This window comes from Globicephala melas, chromosome 1 (genome assembly GCF_963455315.2).
Source record: "Globicephala melas chromosome 1, mGloMel1.2, whole genome shotgun sequence".
Taxonomy (NCBI): Eukaryota; Metazoa; Chordata; class Mammalia; order Artiodactyla; family Delphinidae; genus Globicephala; species Globicephala melas.
In genome coordinates this window covers 166112617-166128366 of record NC_083314.1, presented here as the reverse complement: position 1 = coordinate 166128366, position 15750 = coordinate 166112617, and the positions used below count along the sequence as shown (strand labels likewise).

Below are 15750 nucleotides of genomic sequence, written 5' to 3'. Positions count from 1 at the left end.
TAACAAAACTGAAATCATATCAAGCATCTTTTCTGACCACAACGCTATGAGATTAGGAATCAATCACAGGAAAAAAACGTAAAAAACATAAACACATGAAGCCTAAACCATACGTTATTAAATAACCAAGAGATCACGGAAGAAATCAAAGAGGAAATCAAAAAATACCTGGAGACAAATTACAATGAAAACAGGACAATCCATAACCTATAAGATGCAGAAAAAGCAGTTCTAAGGGGGGAAGTTTATAGCAATAGAAGCCTACCTCAAGAAACAAGAAAAATCTCAAATAAACAATCTAACTTTACACCTAAAGGAACTAGAGAAAGAAGAACAAACAACACCCAAAGTTAGTAGAAGGAAAGAAATCTAAAAGGTCAGAGCAGAAATAAATGAAATAGAAACAAAGAAAACAATACCAAAGATCAATAAAACTAAAAGCTGGGTTTTAGAGAAGATAAACAAAACTGATAAACCTTTAGCCAAACTCATCAAGAAAAAGAGAGAGAGGTCTCAAATCAATGAAATTAGAAATGAAAAAGAAGTTATAATGGACACCACAGAAATACAAAGCATCATAAGAGACTACTACAAGCAATTCTGTGCCAATAAAATGGACAACCTGGAAGAAATGCACAAGTTCTTGGAAAGGTGTAACCTTGCAAGACTGAACCAGGAAGAAACAGAAAATGTGATCAGACCAATCACAAGTAATGAAATTGAAACTATAATTTAAAATTTTCCAACAAACAAAGTCCAGGACCAGATGCCTTCACAGGTGAATTCTATCAAACATTTAGAGAAGAGCTAACACCCATCCTTCTCAAACTCTTCCAAAAAATTGCAGAGGAAGGAACACTCCCAAACTAATTCTATGAGGCCACCATCACCCTGATACCAAAACCAGACAAAGATACTACAGAAAAAGAAAATTACAGATCAATATCACTCATGAATATAGATGCAAAAATCCTCAACAAAATACTAGCAAACAGTCCAAGAACACAGTAAAAGGATCATACACCGTGATCAAGCGGGATTTATCCCAGGGATGCAAGCATTCTTCAATATATGCAAATTAATCAATGTGATACACCACATTAACAATTTGAAAAATAAAATCCATGTGGTCATCTCAACAGATGCAGGAAAAGCTTTTGACAAAATTCAACACCCATTTATGATAAAAACTCTCCAGAAAGTGGGCATAGAGGGAACCTACCTCAACATAATAAAGGTCATATACAACAAACACACAGCACACATCATTCTCAACGGTGAAACACTGAAAATATTTCCTCTAAGATCAGGAACAAGACAAGGACGTCCACTCTCACACTATTATTCAACATAGTTTTGGAAGTCCTAGCCAAGGCAATCAGAGAAGAAAAAGAAATAAAAGGAATACAAATTGGAAAAGAAGAAGTAAACCTGTCACTGTTTGCAGACGACATGATACTATACATAGAGAATCCTAAAGATTTCACCAGAAAACTACTAGAGCTAATCAATGAATTTGGTAAAGTTGCAGGATACAAAATTAATGCACAGAAATCTCTTGCATTCCTATACATTAATGACGAAAAGTCTGAAAGAGAAATTAAGGAAACACTCCCACTTACCACTGCAGCAAAAAGAATGAAATACCTAGGAATAAACCTACCTAGGGAGACAAAAGACCTATATGCAGAAAACTACAAGACATTGATGAAAGAAATTAAAGATGATACACACAGATGGAGAAGTATACCATGTTCTTGGATTGGAAGAATCAATACTGTGAAAATGACTATACTCCCCAAAGCAATCTACAGATTCAATGCAATCCCTATCAAATTACCAATGGCATTTTTTACAGAACTAGAACAAAAAATCTTAAAATTTGTATGGAAACACAAAAGACCCCGAACAGCCAAAGCAGTCATGAGTGAAAAAAACAGAGCTGGAGGAACCAGACTCCCTGACTTCAGACTATACTACAAAGCTACAGTAATCAAGACAATGTGGTTCTGGCACAAATACAGAAATACAGATAAATGGAACAGGATGGACAGTCCAGAGATAAACCCATGCACCTATGGTCAACTAATCTATGACAAAGGAGGTAAACATATACAATGGAGAAAAGACAGTCTCTTCAATAAGTGGTGCTGGGAAAACTGGACAGCTACATGTAAAAGAATGAAATTAGAACACTCCCTAACACCATACACAAAAATAAACTGAAAATGGATTAAAGACCTAAATGTAAGGCCAGACACTATAAAACTCTTAGAGGAAAACATAGGCAGAACACTCTATGACACAAAACACAGGAAGATCCTTTTTGACCCACCTCCTAGAGAAATGGAAATAAAAACAAAAATAAACAAATGCGACCTAATGAAACTTCTAAGTTTTTGCACAGCAAAGGAAAACATAAACAAGATGAAAAGACAACCCTCAGAATGGGAGAAAATATTTGCAAATTAAGCAAGTGACAAAGGATTACTCTCCAAAATTTACAAGCAGCTCATGCAGCTCAGTATCAAAAAAAACCCCACCCAATCAAAAAATGGGCAGAAGACCTAAATAGACATTTCTCCAAAAAAGACATACAGATGGCCAAGAAGCACATGAAAAGCTGCTCAACATCACTAATTATTAGAGAAATGCAAATCAAAACTACAATGAGGTATCACCTCACACCAGTTAGAATGGGCATCATCAGAAAAGCTATAAACAACAAATGCTGGAGAGGATGTGGAGAAAAGGGAACCCTCTTGCACTGTTGGTGGGAATGTAAATTGATACAGCCACTATGGAGAACAGTATGGAGGTTCCTTAAAAACTAAAAATAGAATTACTATAGGACCCAGCAATCCTACTACTGGGCATATACCCAGAGAAAACCATAATTCAAAAAGACACATGCACCCCAATGTTCACTGCAGCACTATTTACAATAGCTAGGTCATGGAAGCAACCTAAATGCCCATCAACAGATGAATGGATAAAGAAGATGTGATACATATATACAATGGAATATTACTCAACCATAAAAAGGAACGAAATTCGGTCATTTGTAGAGACGTGGATGGGTCTACAGACTGTCATACAGAGTCAAGTAAGTCAGAAAGAAAAAACAAATATCGTATATTAACACATATATGTGGAACCTAGAAAAATGGTACAGATGAACCACTTTGCAGGGCAGAAATAGAGACACAGATGTAGAGAACAAACATATGGACACCAACGGGGGAAAGTGGTGGCGTGGTGGTGGCGGGATGAATTGGGAGATTGGGATTGACAAATATACACTAATATGTACAAAACAGATAGCTAATAAGAACCTGCTGTATAAAAAAATAAAATAAAATTCAATAAACAAATAAAATAAAATTGGTTGTGGTGATGGTTTCACAACTCTGTGAATGTAGTCAAAACCAATGAATTATATACTTTAAATAGGTAAATTGTATGGTATGTGAATTATATCTCAATAAAGCTGTTAGCAAAAATATAATAAGTAAATAAATAAAACAAAGGAAGGAGTAGAGCATGACTAAAGGGGAGCTATTTCAGATTTGGTGATAATTTCTCTGAGGTGGTAACAACATTTCAGCAAAGATGTGAATAATCAAAAGTAGAAAACTATACAAAGATGTAAAAGAGGGCCTTCAGAAGGAAACAAGTGTAAAGAAACTAAAAGGAAAACATCCTGATATGTTTGAGAAATAGCAAAAAGGCTGATGTTAGTAAGTGAATAAGTGGTAGGAAATGAGTCCTGAGAAGCAGACAAGGGCCAGGTCACACACAGCCTTGTAACACATGATAAGCAGTTTGGGGAGGTAATGGGTGCTTCAAGCAAGATAATGACATGATTTGATTTATATATACTAAATGCCACGGGGAGAAGAGACTATAAGGAAAGCCCTCCCCAGGCAGATTGTTCCATATGTTTGGAAAGTATTTCTCTGGGCTTTATCCAGGGGACAAACACCAGAAGCTCAAAATAGAGCAAGGACCGGGAAACTGATGAATACTCCAGGGACTCTTCCGTTCTTCATATTCATTTACTTGGAGTCTGGTATATTTCTGAAACTTCTACACTTACTTTCCGATGTGATTTCTTCTCCTAGTTTCTCTATCAATCCAATTTCACTGTTTCCTATCTTTCAGAAATTCACTGAAGTCTATCAGCTGATGGCAATCTTTCTCAAGTACTACCTTTAAAAAAACTTACCTAACTTATCTACTAACACATTCACTCAGAGTCCTCTGTACTCTAGAGTCCTGCTAGGTAGACACAAATATCCAGCAGACCTGCACGCAACTGACCTCCTTTAAGGCTCCCTTTAAAGTAACCCTAAGAGAGCCTTTTAGCTCTCACAATTCAGGCATCAGCACAAATCACATTTCTGTGGCCAAAAAAACTGCAAACAACCATACCTTCTCTGCTGGACTTCCTGTGGACGGACAAAAGCCATCACCATGTTGGTTAACTCCCTCCATAAATAAACAGCCCAGCCAACTGACTGTGGTAAAGTTGGTGAATTCTTCTGGCTACTTTATTTGAGAGGCATGACTAACACATCATGGTACTGTCAGCTGTAAGAATATTTATAGCAACTTTACACTAAACAGAATACTATCAGAACTTACTGAGAAAGAATTTTTTAAAAAATACACTTAGGCTATACCAAATTCTTAACAGGAAAAAATATTTTATCAGGAATAGATTCTCCGAAAAGAACTGTTTTTACAATTTCTAACCTTACTTCTTGGAAAATCATCCTTTGAAGTTGTCTGTAAAATTATCCTTAATAAAAATTAACACAGGGCTTCCCTGGTGGTGCAGTGGTTAAGAATCTGCCTGCGAATGCAGGGGACACGGGTTCAAGCAACCTGGTCTGGGAAGATCCCACATGCTGTCGAGCAACTAAGCCTGTGTGCCACAACTACTGAGCCTGCGCTCTAGAGCCCGCAAGCCACAACTACTGAGCCCATGTGCCACAACTACTGAAGCCCACGTGCCTAGAGCCCGTGGTCCACAACAAGAGAAGCCACCGCAATGAGAAGCCTGCGCACCGCAACAAAGAGTAGCCCCCGCTCGCTGCAACTAGAGAAAGCCCACGCACAGCAACGAAGACCCAAAGCAGCCAAAAATAAATAATAAAATAAATTAAAAAAAAAAATTTAACACAAACTTTTCCCCACAAGCTTCCAATAAAATTGGGAGATAGCGTTCCACAGGAAAAATTCCCAAACCACAGTATAAAGTATTGAGAAGGAATGAGTTCATCTGAATTAGAGTGTCAAAATGACCTTAATAATAATCCAACAGTTCTACTACATTCCTTCCAACCCTCTTTGGACCTCTCTTCAGTTTTTAGTAACGTGTCAGTCACAAAGCATAAGAGTTTCTCTAATGCATGGAGATCCAGACTCCATAAAACTCTCAGCCTCCAAAACTTTATCTCCACCCTCCTTTAATCTAAAGTTAACATTTCTAAGAGAATCACATTTTTTTCTATAGGTGCTGTGGCCTGACACATGGTATACTCCAACATGAATGTTCTATAAATGTGTCTATACTACCCATTTTCTAAAATCAAAATTCTATATAGCATTCTATATATCTATCCATCACATGTTTCTATCAATCCACTATCCAGTATTTGAACAAAACTTACTACATGCTATATTAACAGAACTGAGTATTTTGGAATGCATGTCTTTAGCTCTCAGAACTATAAAATCTAGGTACAGATCTTTTATTAATATTTTACTTCGAATTTATTTATTCCTTCAAAACTCCATCAGCCAAAACACCATCACACATAATTTCAGTGCTGTCATTCAGTACACAGAGTAAAGAACAGTGAAGTAACTTTTAACACTTGCTATTTTACCCTTTTCAACATAATTCATCTCTGTAAGAGGCAGGCTTGGCAAGCTTGAAGCATGAACTCTGGAGTCTGACTCTTAGGTTCAAATCCCAGTTCTGGCACTGATGAGTGGTGTGGGAGCTTAGACAAGTTAGTTAACTTTTCTGAGCCTCATTTACTTCATCTGTAAAATGGGAAAAATAATAATTAGTGTTTTCTCATAAACTTGTCATAGGTTTAAATGAGTTAATATCTATAAAGCTCTTAGAATAGTGTCTGGCACATAGTTAGGATGATATAACTGTTAAAGAAAAATAAAATAAAGAAATATCTCAGACATAAGCTAAACAGACTCAGGACAGAAATGTGGTCCTGAGTGAAAGTCAATTCATTAACTAGTTCCTCTTAGTTTTTCAAAGGGCAAAATATTAAAATTACTAAAGGTAAGGTCCAGGGACTTCCTTGGAGGTCCAGTGGTTAAGACTTCACCTTCCAATGCAGGGGGTGCAGGTTCAATCCCTGGTGGGGGAGCTAAGATCCCACATGCTTCACAGCCAAAGGCCAAAAAAACAAAACAGATGCAATACTGTAACAAATTTAGTAAAGACTTTAAAAATGATCCACATCAAAAAAAAAAAATCTTTAAAACAAAACAAAACAAAACCCAACAACAACAACAACAAAGGTAAGGTTCAAATAACAAGAGATTCCTGTGAGAGATTAAACAAGTTGGGCCTGTAGCTGATACTCTGTCCCTGGCTTTGATTCCAACACTCTGCACAAGAACTTCCTTCCAAGTCCTCAGGAAAGCTGTTTTCAAGCTCCTGGACAATAAAACATTGAGTATCAATCACGTCCTGTTACTTAGCAAATATGAACTCATCATGGTCACAAATACTTTCAGGAGATCCAACTGTGAGTTGTGAGTTACTAATAGCTAACATTTATGTAATGTTTTTTATGGGTCAGGCACTGTTCTAAGTACTTTACGTATATTAACTCTTTTAATCCTCTCAATAAGTCTATAAGATATGTACTGTTTACTATTATCACCATTTTACAGATGAGAAAACTGAAGCGTAGAGAGTAACTCAACCAAGGTCATATACCTAATAACTCACCAACGTGGAATTCAAGCCCAGGTAGCCTACCTTCAAAGCCTGAGCTTTTAAACCATAGCTTCATGCCTAAGTACAGAACATCACAGACAGGACTAATGATTTTAAAAAGCTGGCCAAGTTAAAAATATATGCTGGGACTTCCCTGGTGGCACAGTAGTTAAGAATCCGCCTGCCAATGCAGGGGACACCGGTTCGATCCCTGGTCTGGTAAGATCCCACATGCTGCGGAGCAACTAAGCCCGTGCGCCACAACTACTGAGCCTGTGCTCTAGAGCCTGCAAGCCACAACTACTGAGCCTGCGTGCCTAGAGCCCGTGCTCCGCAGCAAGAGAAGCCACCGCAATGAGAAGCCCATGCACTGCAACGAAGAGTAGCCCCAGCTCACCACAACTAGAAAAAGCCTGCGCACAGCAACGAAGACCCAATGCAGCCAAAAATAATTAATTTATTTATCAAAAAAAAATGTATGCTATGTCATGCTACAGTCACCAATAGCCAGAACTCACAAGTCAGGTAATGAGAAGATACTAAGAAAGCCAGTTTTCTTCTTTATTCTTTCTCATTCTCGTTCTTCCCCCAGGCCTCCCAAATAAATATGAGTTAATACAAGAGAAATGCTTTAAATAGTGCCTGGCACATAGGAAGTGCTCATTACGTGTTAAGAGGAGGTAGTGGTAAAAACAGTAGTGTACGCCTGCTGACCCTGCCTCACTCTAATAGCTGTGATATGCTAGGAACTGTTGATATCTCTACCATCTTTCCCCCTTTATGATTAGAGGAAATGAAATCAGGATAATAAATAAATACGGTCCACTGTAACAAATCCTAATGACTCTTCAATTGTGTTACTTTGACCTGACTATATACACAGAAGGAAAACTGCTTCACTCCTTGGCTCTCTTTTCTTGGTTTACAAAGACTGGAATGGGGCCAGAAAAAAGCAGAATAAAGCAGCTTTGTAACCTTTTGACTAGTTGCCAAGAACAGAAGCAAGGTTTGTGAAAGGAACTTAATCAAACTAAACTTTGACTGTCAGATGGAAACTAGAAAAGGATTCTAATGATAAAAGCTCTACACATGACCAAGCGTTGTCAACCTCATGATTCTGTATCATTGCAGTTTTTTAAATGATGTGCCTAGACACAGAGTAAAGGACAGAGGTGACAGTAACAATATTGGGGCAACAGGGTCTCCCTCTCTCAACTGTTCTGCACATTTAGGTTAAAAAGATTAAGAAAATCAAGATATATTTCAGTGAAAAAAAAAACTAACAAACCCAAACATCTCCAATTCCCAAAAAACAATATTGGAAAAAATCTAGCAGTCACTAGAATTTTTCAAACTGCAGGTTCAACACATTACTGGGTTATCACATCCATTTAGTGGATACCAACAGTTTGTTTTGAATGAAATGCAATTAAACAAAATAAACAGAAAACATTACAATGCATCACCAATAGTAAAAATAAATATTGTTTCATGAAACGTCTGTTTCAATTTTAAATATTAATATGTACATATATGTGTATAAGTACTGGATGACAATGAAAAATGCATCTTATAGTGGGGTTGTGATCAAAAAAGTTTGAATGCCATTTTCCAAAGACTTTAAGAAACTGACCAGGGACTTCCCTGGTGGTCCAGTGGTTAAGACTCCATGCTCCCAATGCATGGGGGCCGGGTTTGACCCCGGTCAGGGAGATAGATTCCGCATGCCACAACTAAAGATCCCGCACACTGCAACTAAGACCCCGTGCAGCCAAAATAAATATTTTTAAAAAATTAAAAAATAAAAAAACTGACCAGTCAAAAAGGAGGGAAATATCCACTTCAAGCTACATATTAAAGAACACTCAAAGTTTTAGTGGTTCTCTAAATTACAGTTTTTTAAAGGCAAGCCTCTGAAAATGAACAAAAAAGGAAAAAGGAACCATCTGGGTAAGAATCAATAGTTTACCATAGTTATTCCAAATAAGCAACAATTTCACCAAATGAGAGGTACCAAGACTAAATAAATATTACTAACAGGAGATAAACAGAAATGAGATAAAGCAAAGATTTTCAGTTCATCTAGCTAGTAAATACCACACTAATATGACAGATGGTGCATAAGCAAAAGCTCTAGTACTCACTCTCAAGAACACTTATTTTTTAATGTTATCTAATCACTGCTTCCTAACCTATAGCAAAGTTAAAAACTGATGAAAAGGAAAAACAGATTTGAAAAACTCAGTGAAGTAATAACACACTGATTACTAGGGTATGTTTTTTAATAAGATATGTATGTACTCTTTTGTATCCTAAAATGTTCTCTAAATTCTGAAATATTTCAAGAAAAAGTCATACACACGCATTTTGGATTATGCTATCAGTAAAGAGAGTGAGATTATCATATTAATATAATCAATCTAGTAGGGAAAAATTAACATCGTTGTGCTAAATTAAAATGCCCTCTTATTTTGAAAAAAGGAGGAACAACAGGTGAATCTGATCTAAATCTTTTTCAACTACTATGGAAACTAAAGAATAAGTTCAATTCCACCTAAGAGCTAATCATTCTAATTTATTCCCATAGTAACAGTGCTGATAGCAACAAACTACCAATTTTCCTAAATTCAGTAACTGTTACATTATTAAATTTCAGGTGAAAGGAAACTATTGAAATTTTAGAAAATAAACTGATTACCAAACCCACATATAAAAGAGAGTTGCTTTTGAAATAAAAATCAAATGTTTAAATCAAAGTAAAGAACATTCTAAATACCAGTAAGTAAATCATCATAGCAAAGCTTACACTTTTCACCTCAATAACAATACTTTTCTGACAGAGAAAAAAAAAATCAAGACAAAAGCTACTATTAAAAATCAGTGCACTTAATTAACATGTCTGAATTAATAAAGGGGGGTTAATAGTATATAAGAATGAAAATAAGTAGTATCCCTAACCAAGTGTCACTTCTGACTAGAAACAACGGTAGTTTTTTTGTTAACCAGATTCCATGATTCTCAAGTGTATTCAAAAATACTCAGAAAAGTAACTTCTTATCACATGTAAGTCCCAGGCTCTTCCATTAAGCTGCACTCAACTGATATAAAATCATCTCCTTCCCTTAGAGATGCAACAAAATTTTTAAATCTGGAAATAATAAAAGTACAAAAAAGAAATAGTAATATGATTAACAATATTCTAAATGATTATTTGCATTTTTATTTAAAAAGGAATTGTTTTATGAAAGTACACCTCCTCTTTTCTAAAGTAAAAATAAAGACTAATTTAAATATAATTCTCTAAACATGTTAGTCCTAAAGAAATGGATGCACTTAATTTTGTACAAATTTTCAAATCTCAAAATGAGACTAGAGGTAAGTCAGAAATTTCAGCTTTAGTCTTCTGTTTTATATTTCAAAGTTGCTAAATTCATATTGGGGACACTAAGATTTCAGAGTTCAAGACTATCACATAAATTTATTTAATATTCTGCAAATCAGAGAAAGGGAAAAAATTAATGTCAAGGGGTATACATTTTAGTAACATAGAATGCATTTTATTAAATAAACTGCCTTTTCTCCAAATAACTCAAAAGTAATTGACTTCCATACGATAATTTTTTTAAGAGGGAAGGATATGGATATTACTTGCTTTCTTAATATGTTGTTTTTGCCATCTAAGAAACCTAGGTAGTAAAGGGTTTGCAATTTGCCTTAAGCCAGCATTTATAAAAGGACCAGGTAAAACCCCTCTCTAAAGTTCCCAACCAAATGCAGTATTCTTCTATGTTTCAGAGAAATTGGATTTTTTAACTGTTTTAACCTATGAAGGAAGAAATCATTAAACTAGTAGAACTTTGTACAAAAAGGTCATGAACTCTGGAGCTAGAAAAGCTAAGTTCAAATCCACCTCTCCTGCCAACTAGCTGTGTTACTTTGGGCAAATTGTGTAACTTCTGTGCCTTGGTTTTCTCATTTGTAAATGGAGATAAATATAGTACTTACTTCATAGTGTTGTAAGGATTAAAGCGTTAATACTATATGTAAGCCACTTGGTAATTCCTGGCACAGAGTAAGTGCTACACAAAATGTGCTTTTTTAAAAAAATTACTGCTTTACCACTACAGATTTTTACAGTTCAGTTGTGAAAAAGTTTCCCAAATGAAAATTATTTAATTGTATGTATAAAGAACATGACTTTATTTATATTAATTAAGCTGTGATACAGATTAATGCAAGAGCCTTAAACTCAAATAATGAAATCACTGAGTGTTTTGAAAATAGAAAATCATAAAATCTAGTTAAAAAAATCATATGCCGTTGTACTGATAAGAATTGACACCTTTTTAGGATTAAATAAAGCTTATTTTCATTCTAATATGTTAAGTCTTTCTTTTTCCCTACACCCTGGTGATGCAGGTTATGTTTAGTCTTATAGTTTAATTCAGATATATACAAATAAAGTCAAATTCAGAATCTAAGTGTAAATGTCAGCCTTGTATAATGTCACCTAGTTCATATGAACTGTCTATATATGTAATATAACTGTACATAGTAGGTATCCAATAAAAAAATTGCTGAAAGGAATGTATTACAAAGATTATTACTATTTCCTAACTACTATAAAACTATTTGGTTTTATTTCCTAGGGAATAAAAACAAATTTAACTAGTACAAATATTAACCAAGCTAATAAGTTAAAGTGCATCCAACACAATCTGTAGCAAGATCTTTAAGATATTAAGCGCTGACCGCCTTGGGCTAATCTGTTAATTAACTTACAATAAGTCAGCACTATCTACAGTTCCTCTTCTGGTTTAAAATACTACTACATATTTAAAAGGGGAAAATAGCAAAGATAAATTTTATGAAGCCCATATTTCAAATATCCTTTTTAATATACTATAAATAATAGAGAAAATACCCTAATTATTTCTACATTTAATAATTAGATACCCTAGGACTTAGGTTAATGGGATCAAATAAAAACATCAAGATGATCAGGTCGCTGCTGTTTGCTGTGTTCTCTGCCAATAAAACATAATAAGGCAGTTTTTGCTTAAGCCATATATTCTGTACAAGAACATGCACCTGTATTTTTAAGTTAATCCGCAGATAGAAAGTCCACATATTTTTCCACTTTACTATAAATATTACAATTCGGCCCCTTGGTATAAACCAATTAAATGAATGTATTGGAAAAAAAAAAAACTATTCTTAATATCCTTAAATACATTTGGAACTATTTCTATGTTGAACTATATTCTATGTTGAACAATTCTGAACTATTCTTCCTCCATTTAAATCACAAAGAAGTTAAAATATCCTGCTATTATATGCAGAACACAAAAATCTTTTAGACAACTACCAAAAAAGAAATTCTATGAGCCTTTTGTCTGTAAACAAAACAAAAAGAATGAAGTCATGGAGTGGCTTAGGCAGATCACAGAAACCATCATACCGCAAGGTACAAATGACCAGGACACTGTAAAAATTTTAAATTTTTAAAACTGCATTTTCCTTAAAACATATCCTAGGGTTCAAGGATAAAAATTAAAGCATGTAAAACAAAGTACAGTAGCAAGTAAAATGACAAAAAGTAACAATCAAAAATAATCAAACAAAAAAATCCTGCAGGCATAAAACTAATATGCATAAATGTATTTTAAATTGAGCCATCGGGGTTACAAACTAAGACTTTGCCAAACTAAAGCAGAAATTTTTATAGAAAACCGACAGTCATTCCTCTCCTGACCTTTAAAAACACATACACTATGTTGTCTCTAGTGATATTTTTTCCTTTGGCAGCTAAGCATGAGGTGTAGGCTTTTCAGTAATTATAAAGTCTATCACTGTTCTGTACAAACAATAGGACTATGAATACAACTGCTCCAATGAGACCACAGGATGTTCGTTTCATGTTAAGGGCTTTTATGCAGAATTTGTATCATAATAGGCCAAAGAGATTTTAGAAGAAAAGAGAGAGAGAAAGAGACTCCCTAAGACTTTTCAACTTCTACTTCTGTACAACAGTTTCTTTCTGGAGTCCCTCTTTGAAGGCAAAATGACTTCAGCCTTGAATTTTAAATTCTGCATCATAGATTTCTTAACCTAAAACGTTTATTCCTATGACATAAATTTATTGAAATGAACCACTAAATACAATATTGTGCTCTCCAGCCTACAGCTTTGAAAGAACTAAAACCCATTTCTCTAACACATGAACAGGACTTATTTGTGAATAATGACGTTGGGGAAAACACCACCAATTTAAACCCTGATTTCCGTATTTTGTAAAATAAAGGGATAAGTTTGAACTCTTATGGTTCCCTCCAGCTGTGAACTATAGAAATCAATCTAGATTTAAACAGGCATGCTGAAGAAGTAAAAAGTTCAGAAATGAAAAAGGGTGAAAGAGGGCCTTGCAGCAATCCAAATATGGGTATGTATGTACAAAAAACAAAGGGTCCCCCAGTCTGGAGGTAAGAAAACATAAGAGTGTCAGCCCATATTCATTGGGGTTAGTTTTTAAAGATTGGGAAATGATGAGGCCAGGATGAACAGAAGCTAGAGTTTCCAATGTAGGTGCTGGGTTCGAGGAAGTACTACTAAGGAGCTTTCAAAAGGGCTTCCCTCAGCAGTGAAATAATTCCTGAAAGCCAACCAGAAGGGTCCTTCTCTGTGGCTTCTAGGACTAATACGGCCAAGTTCCAAAGTCCTTTGCTAAAAATAGCTGAAGGGATCAGCCCAATTTTGGAATACGCCAAGGTCTATGCGATGTTTGCATATGTATATGTCTCATATAATGAGGGAGACTTTTCTATAACTTATTAGTCAAAAGAAAAGCATATGCTAAAAGCTGTATTTATTCTGTTCACTGAAGTACTAAATTTTAGAGCACAATTTACATGAGAACAGAAACTGATCACACAAAAACATTTATAATCAAATGCTAGAACTACACCATAAATATTGGAAAGACAAAAATAAAAATTATCCAACTCTGTGTCTCAAAATATACCTCAGATAACAAATTTTGGAAAACAGGACACTAACCCTTATTAAAACTAATCCCTTCATTTTAGAGATGACTAAAAGCCTACAGAGACATTTAAGAAATTTACGAGAAACTGAAGTGTCAAAATGAGAAAAAGATGGTTTCAAGACGGTGAAAACAGTAAAGAAAAAAAGAGTCAGAAGAATATGCTAAGTAATAAAGTAATGTAATGTCTGGTCTATGAAGAAAAACAGAAAACTTGTCAATACAGTAACAATGAAGAAACAATGTATAAGAAGCAAAGATAAAGATACACATGCACACTGAGTTCAACTAAAGAAAATGTACTTCGAAACTACTATAATGAACTCTAACAGAAATTTTTTCAGTAACAGTACACTAAAATTTTTGTCAATCAGCTTAAAAGTCTGGGGCTAATAATCTCCCAAGAAACTCTGTCCTCCAACATAGCAACTGTCCTGTAAGTAAAGCCCATGCAGAAAACAGAGCTGATCATCCCAGAACATCCGCATTTTTGCCTCAGTTGTGCATATCCATTCTCATGGGACAGAGAACAAGAAAATGACAGAACGTCCTCATGACCTGTCGATTAACAAGATGACACAAGCCCAATCTACCAGCAATTCCGAGTGCCTGCCACCTGTTAGCCTGCTCTAGCGAAAGCCCCCAAAACTGTGCTCCAGCGAAGAACTGGGAACGCCTTTGTTGTTCCCTAACCATGGAAATTCAGTCTAACCCAGCGCCTTAAGGAAAACTTCCCCCAGGCCGGGTAAATCTGCCCAGATCCGGGCTTGGGCAAAGGCCTCCTCTAGCGAAGAAAAGGAGGGAGAACCCCAGGCGAAGCACAAATGTCACCTACTCGTCCCGGGAGGAGTAGGGGTCAAGGATGAAGGAAGTTGGAGAACCAGGACCTAGGACCCCAGAGAGAGACAGGCTCAGTTTCGCAGTGGAGCAGGGTGAGCACAACGAGGAGGTGGGCCGTCCTGCTGTGTGAAAAAACAACAAGATCCCAGGATCAACAGTCGGGGAAGAGAGGTGCTAAAGTGAGAGTAGGGGCAAAACCGAGGGGCAGTGGCTTAGGTAAGCGCTGAGGCGAAAAGGCAAGAAACCAGGGCTTTTAAAAGGCGGATGAGGCGGATGAGACGGAGGAAAAATAGCAAGGCGAGAGGTGAGCGGCGACAAAACAGGCTCAGCTGAGGGGAAAGAGGCGAGGCCGGCTTCGGAGGGAAGGAATGAAATGAGCTCAGGAAGCATTGCAGGGACAAGGGACAGGCAAAGAGAACCCCCACCCACAGGGACCGGGACACAACACTTGACCCGGCCCTCTACAGGCTGTACTCGACCGGCCGCACTCAGAACCTGTCGGGAGCGGAGACTCACCCAAAGGCTGCAGAGGCCCCACAGCAGGACATGGGGACCGGTCCAAACACACAGGAGAACCAAGCGGCTGCAGGAAACGGCGGCGCTAGTGCGACCCGGATGCGCATCCCTAGAAACCGGAAGTTGGCGGCCAGGGTCATCACACAATCCACACCTCGTTCCAACAGAAGCCTTTGGGCGCATGTGTCAGGCCTCACGTGGAGGGGCGGGGAAGCGCCTAGACCCCGCCCACTCGACCGTCCCGGGAGCCCCGCCCCTCGTTACGGCCCTCCCGGCCCCTCGGTGGTGCTTGGGGCGGGTAGGTTGGTTCATGCGGCGCCTGGGTACCACTGAGGCCCAAGCAGCACCGGTAAAAAAAAAAATACTCAGC

At 36.8% G+C, this 15750-nt stretch overlaps 1 protein-coding gene across 7 annotated transcripts in view; it reads right to left on the bottom strand.

The window, feature by feature from the left end:
• Positions 1 to 15514, bottom strand: part of EYA3 (EYA transcriptional coactivator and phosphatase 3) — a 104361-nt gene extending 88847 nt beyond the window's left edge. For 3 of the 7 annotated variants that reach the window (XM_030872592.2, XM_030872652.2, XM_030872661.2), the window contains exon 1: positions 15381 to 15514. The gene's annotated coding sequence lies outside the window, so the exon portion shown is untranslated. Of the gene's footprint in view, positions 1 to 5897; positions 6058 to 15380 lie in introns of all 7 variants that reach the window. The other 4 variants (XM_060309114.1, XM_060309104.1, XM_060309107.2 and 1 more) reach the window with 4 other exon arrangements.
• Between the last annotated feature and the right edge of the window lie 236 nt (positions 15515 to 15750).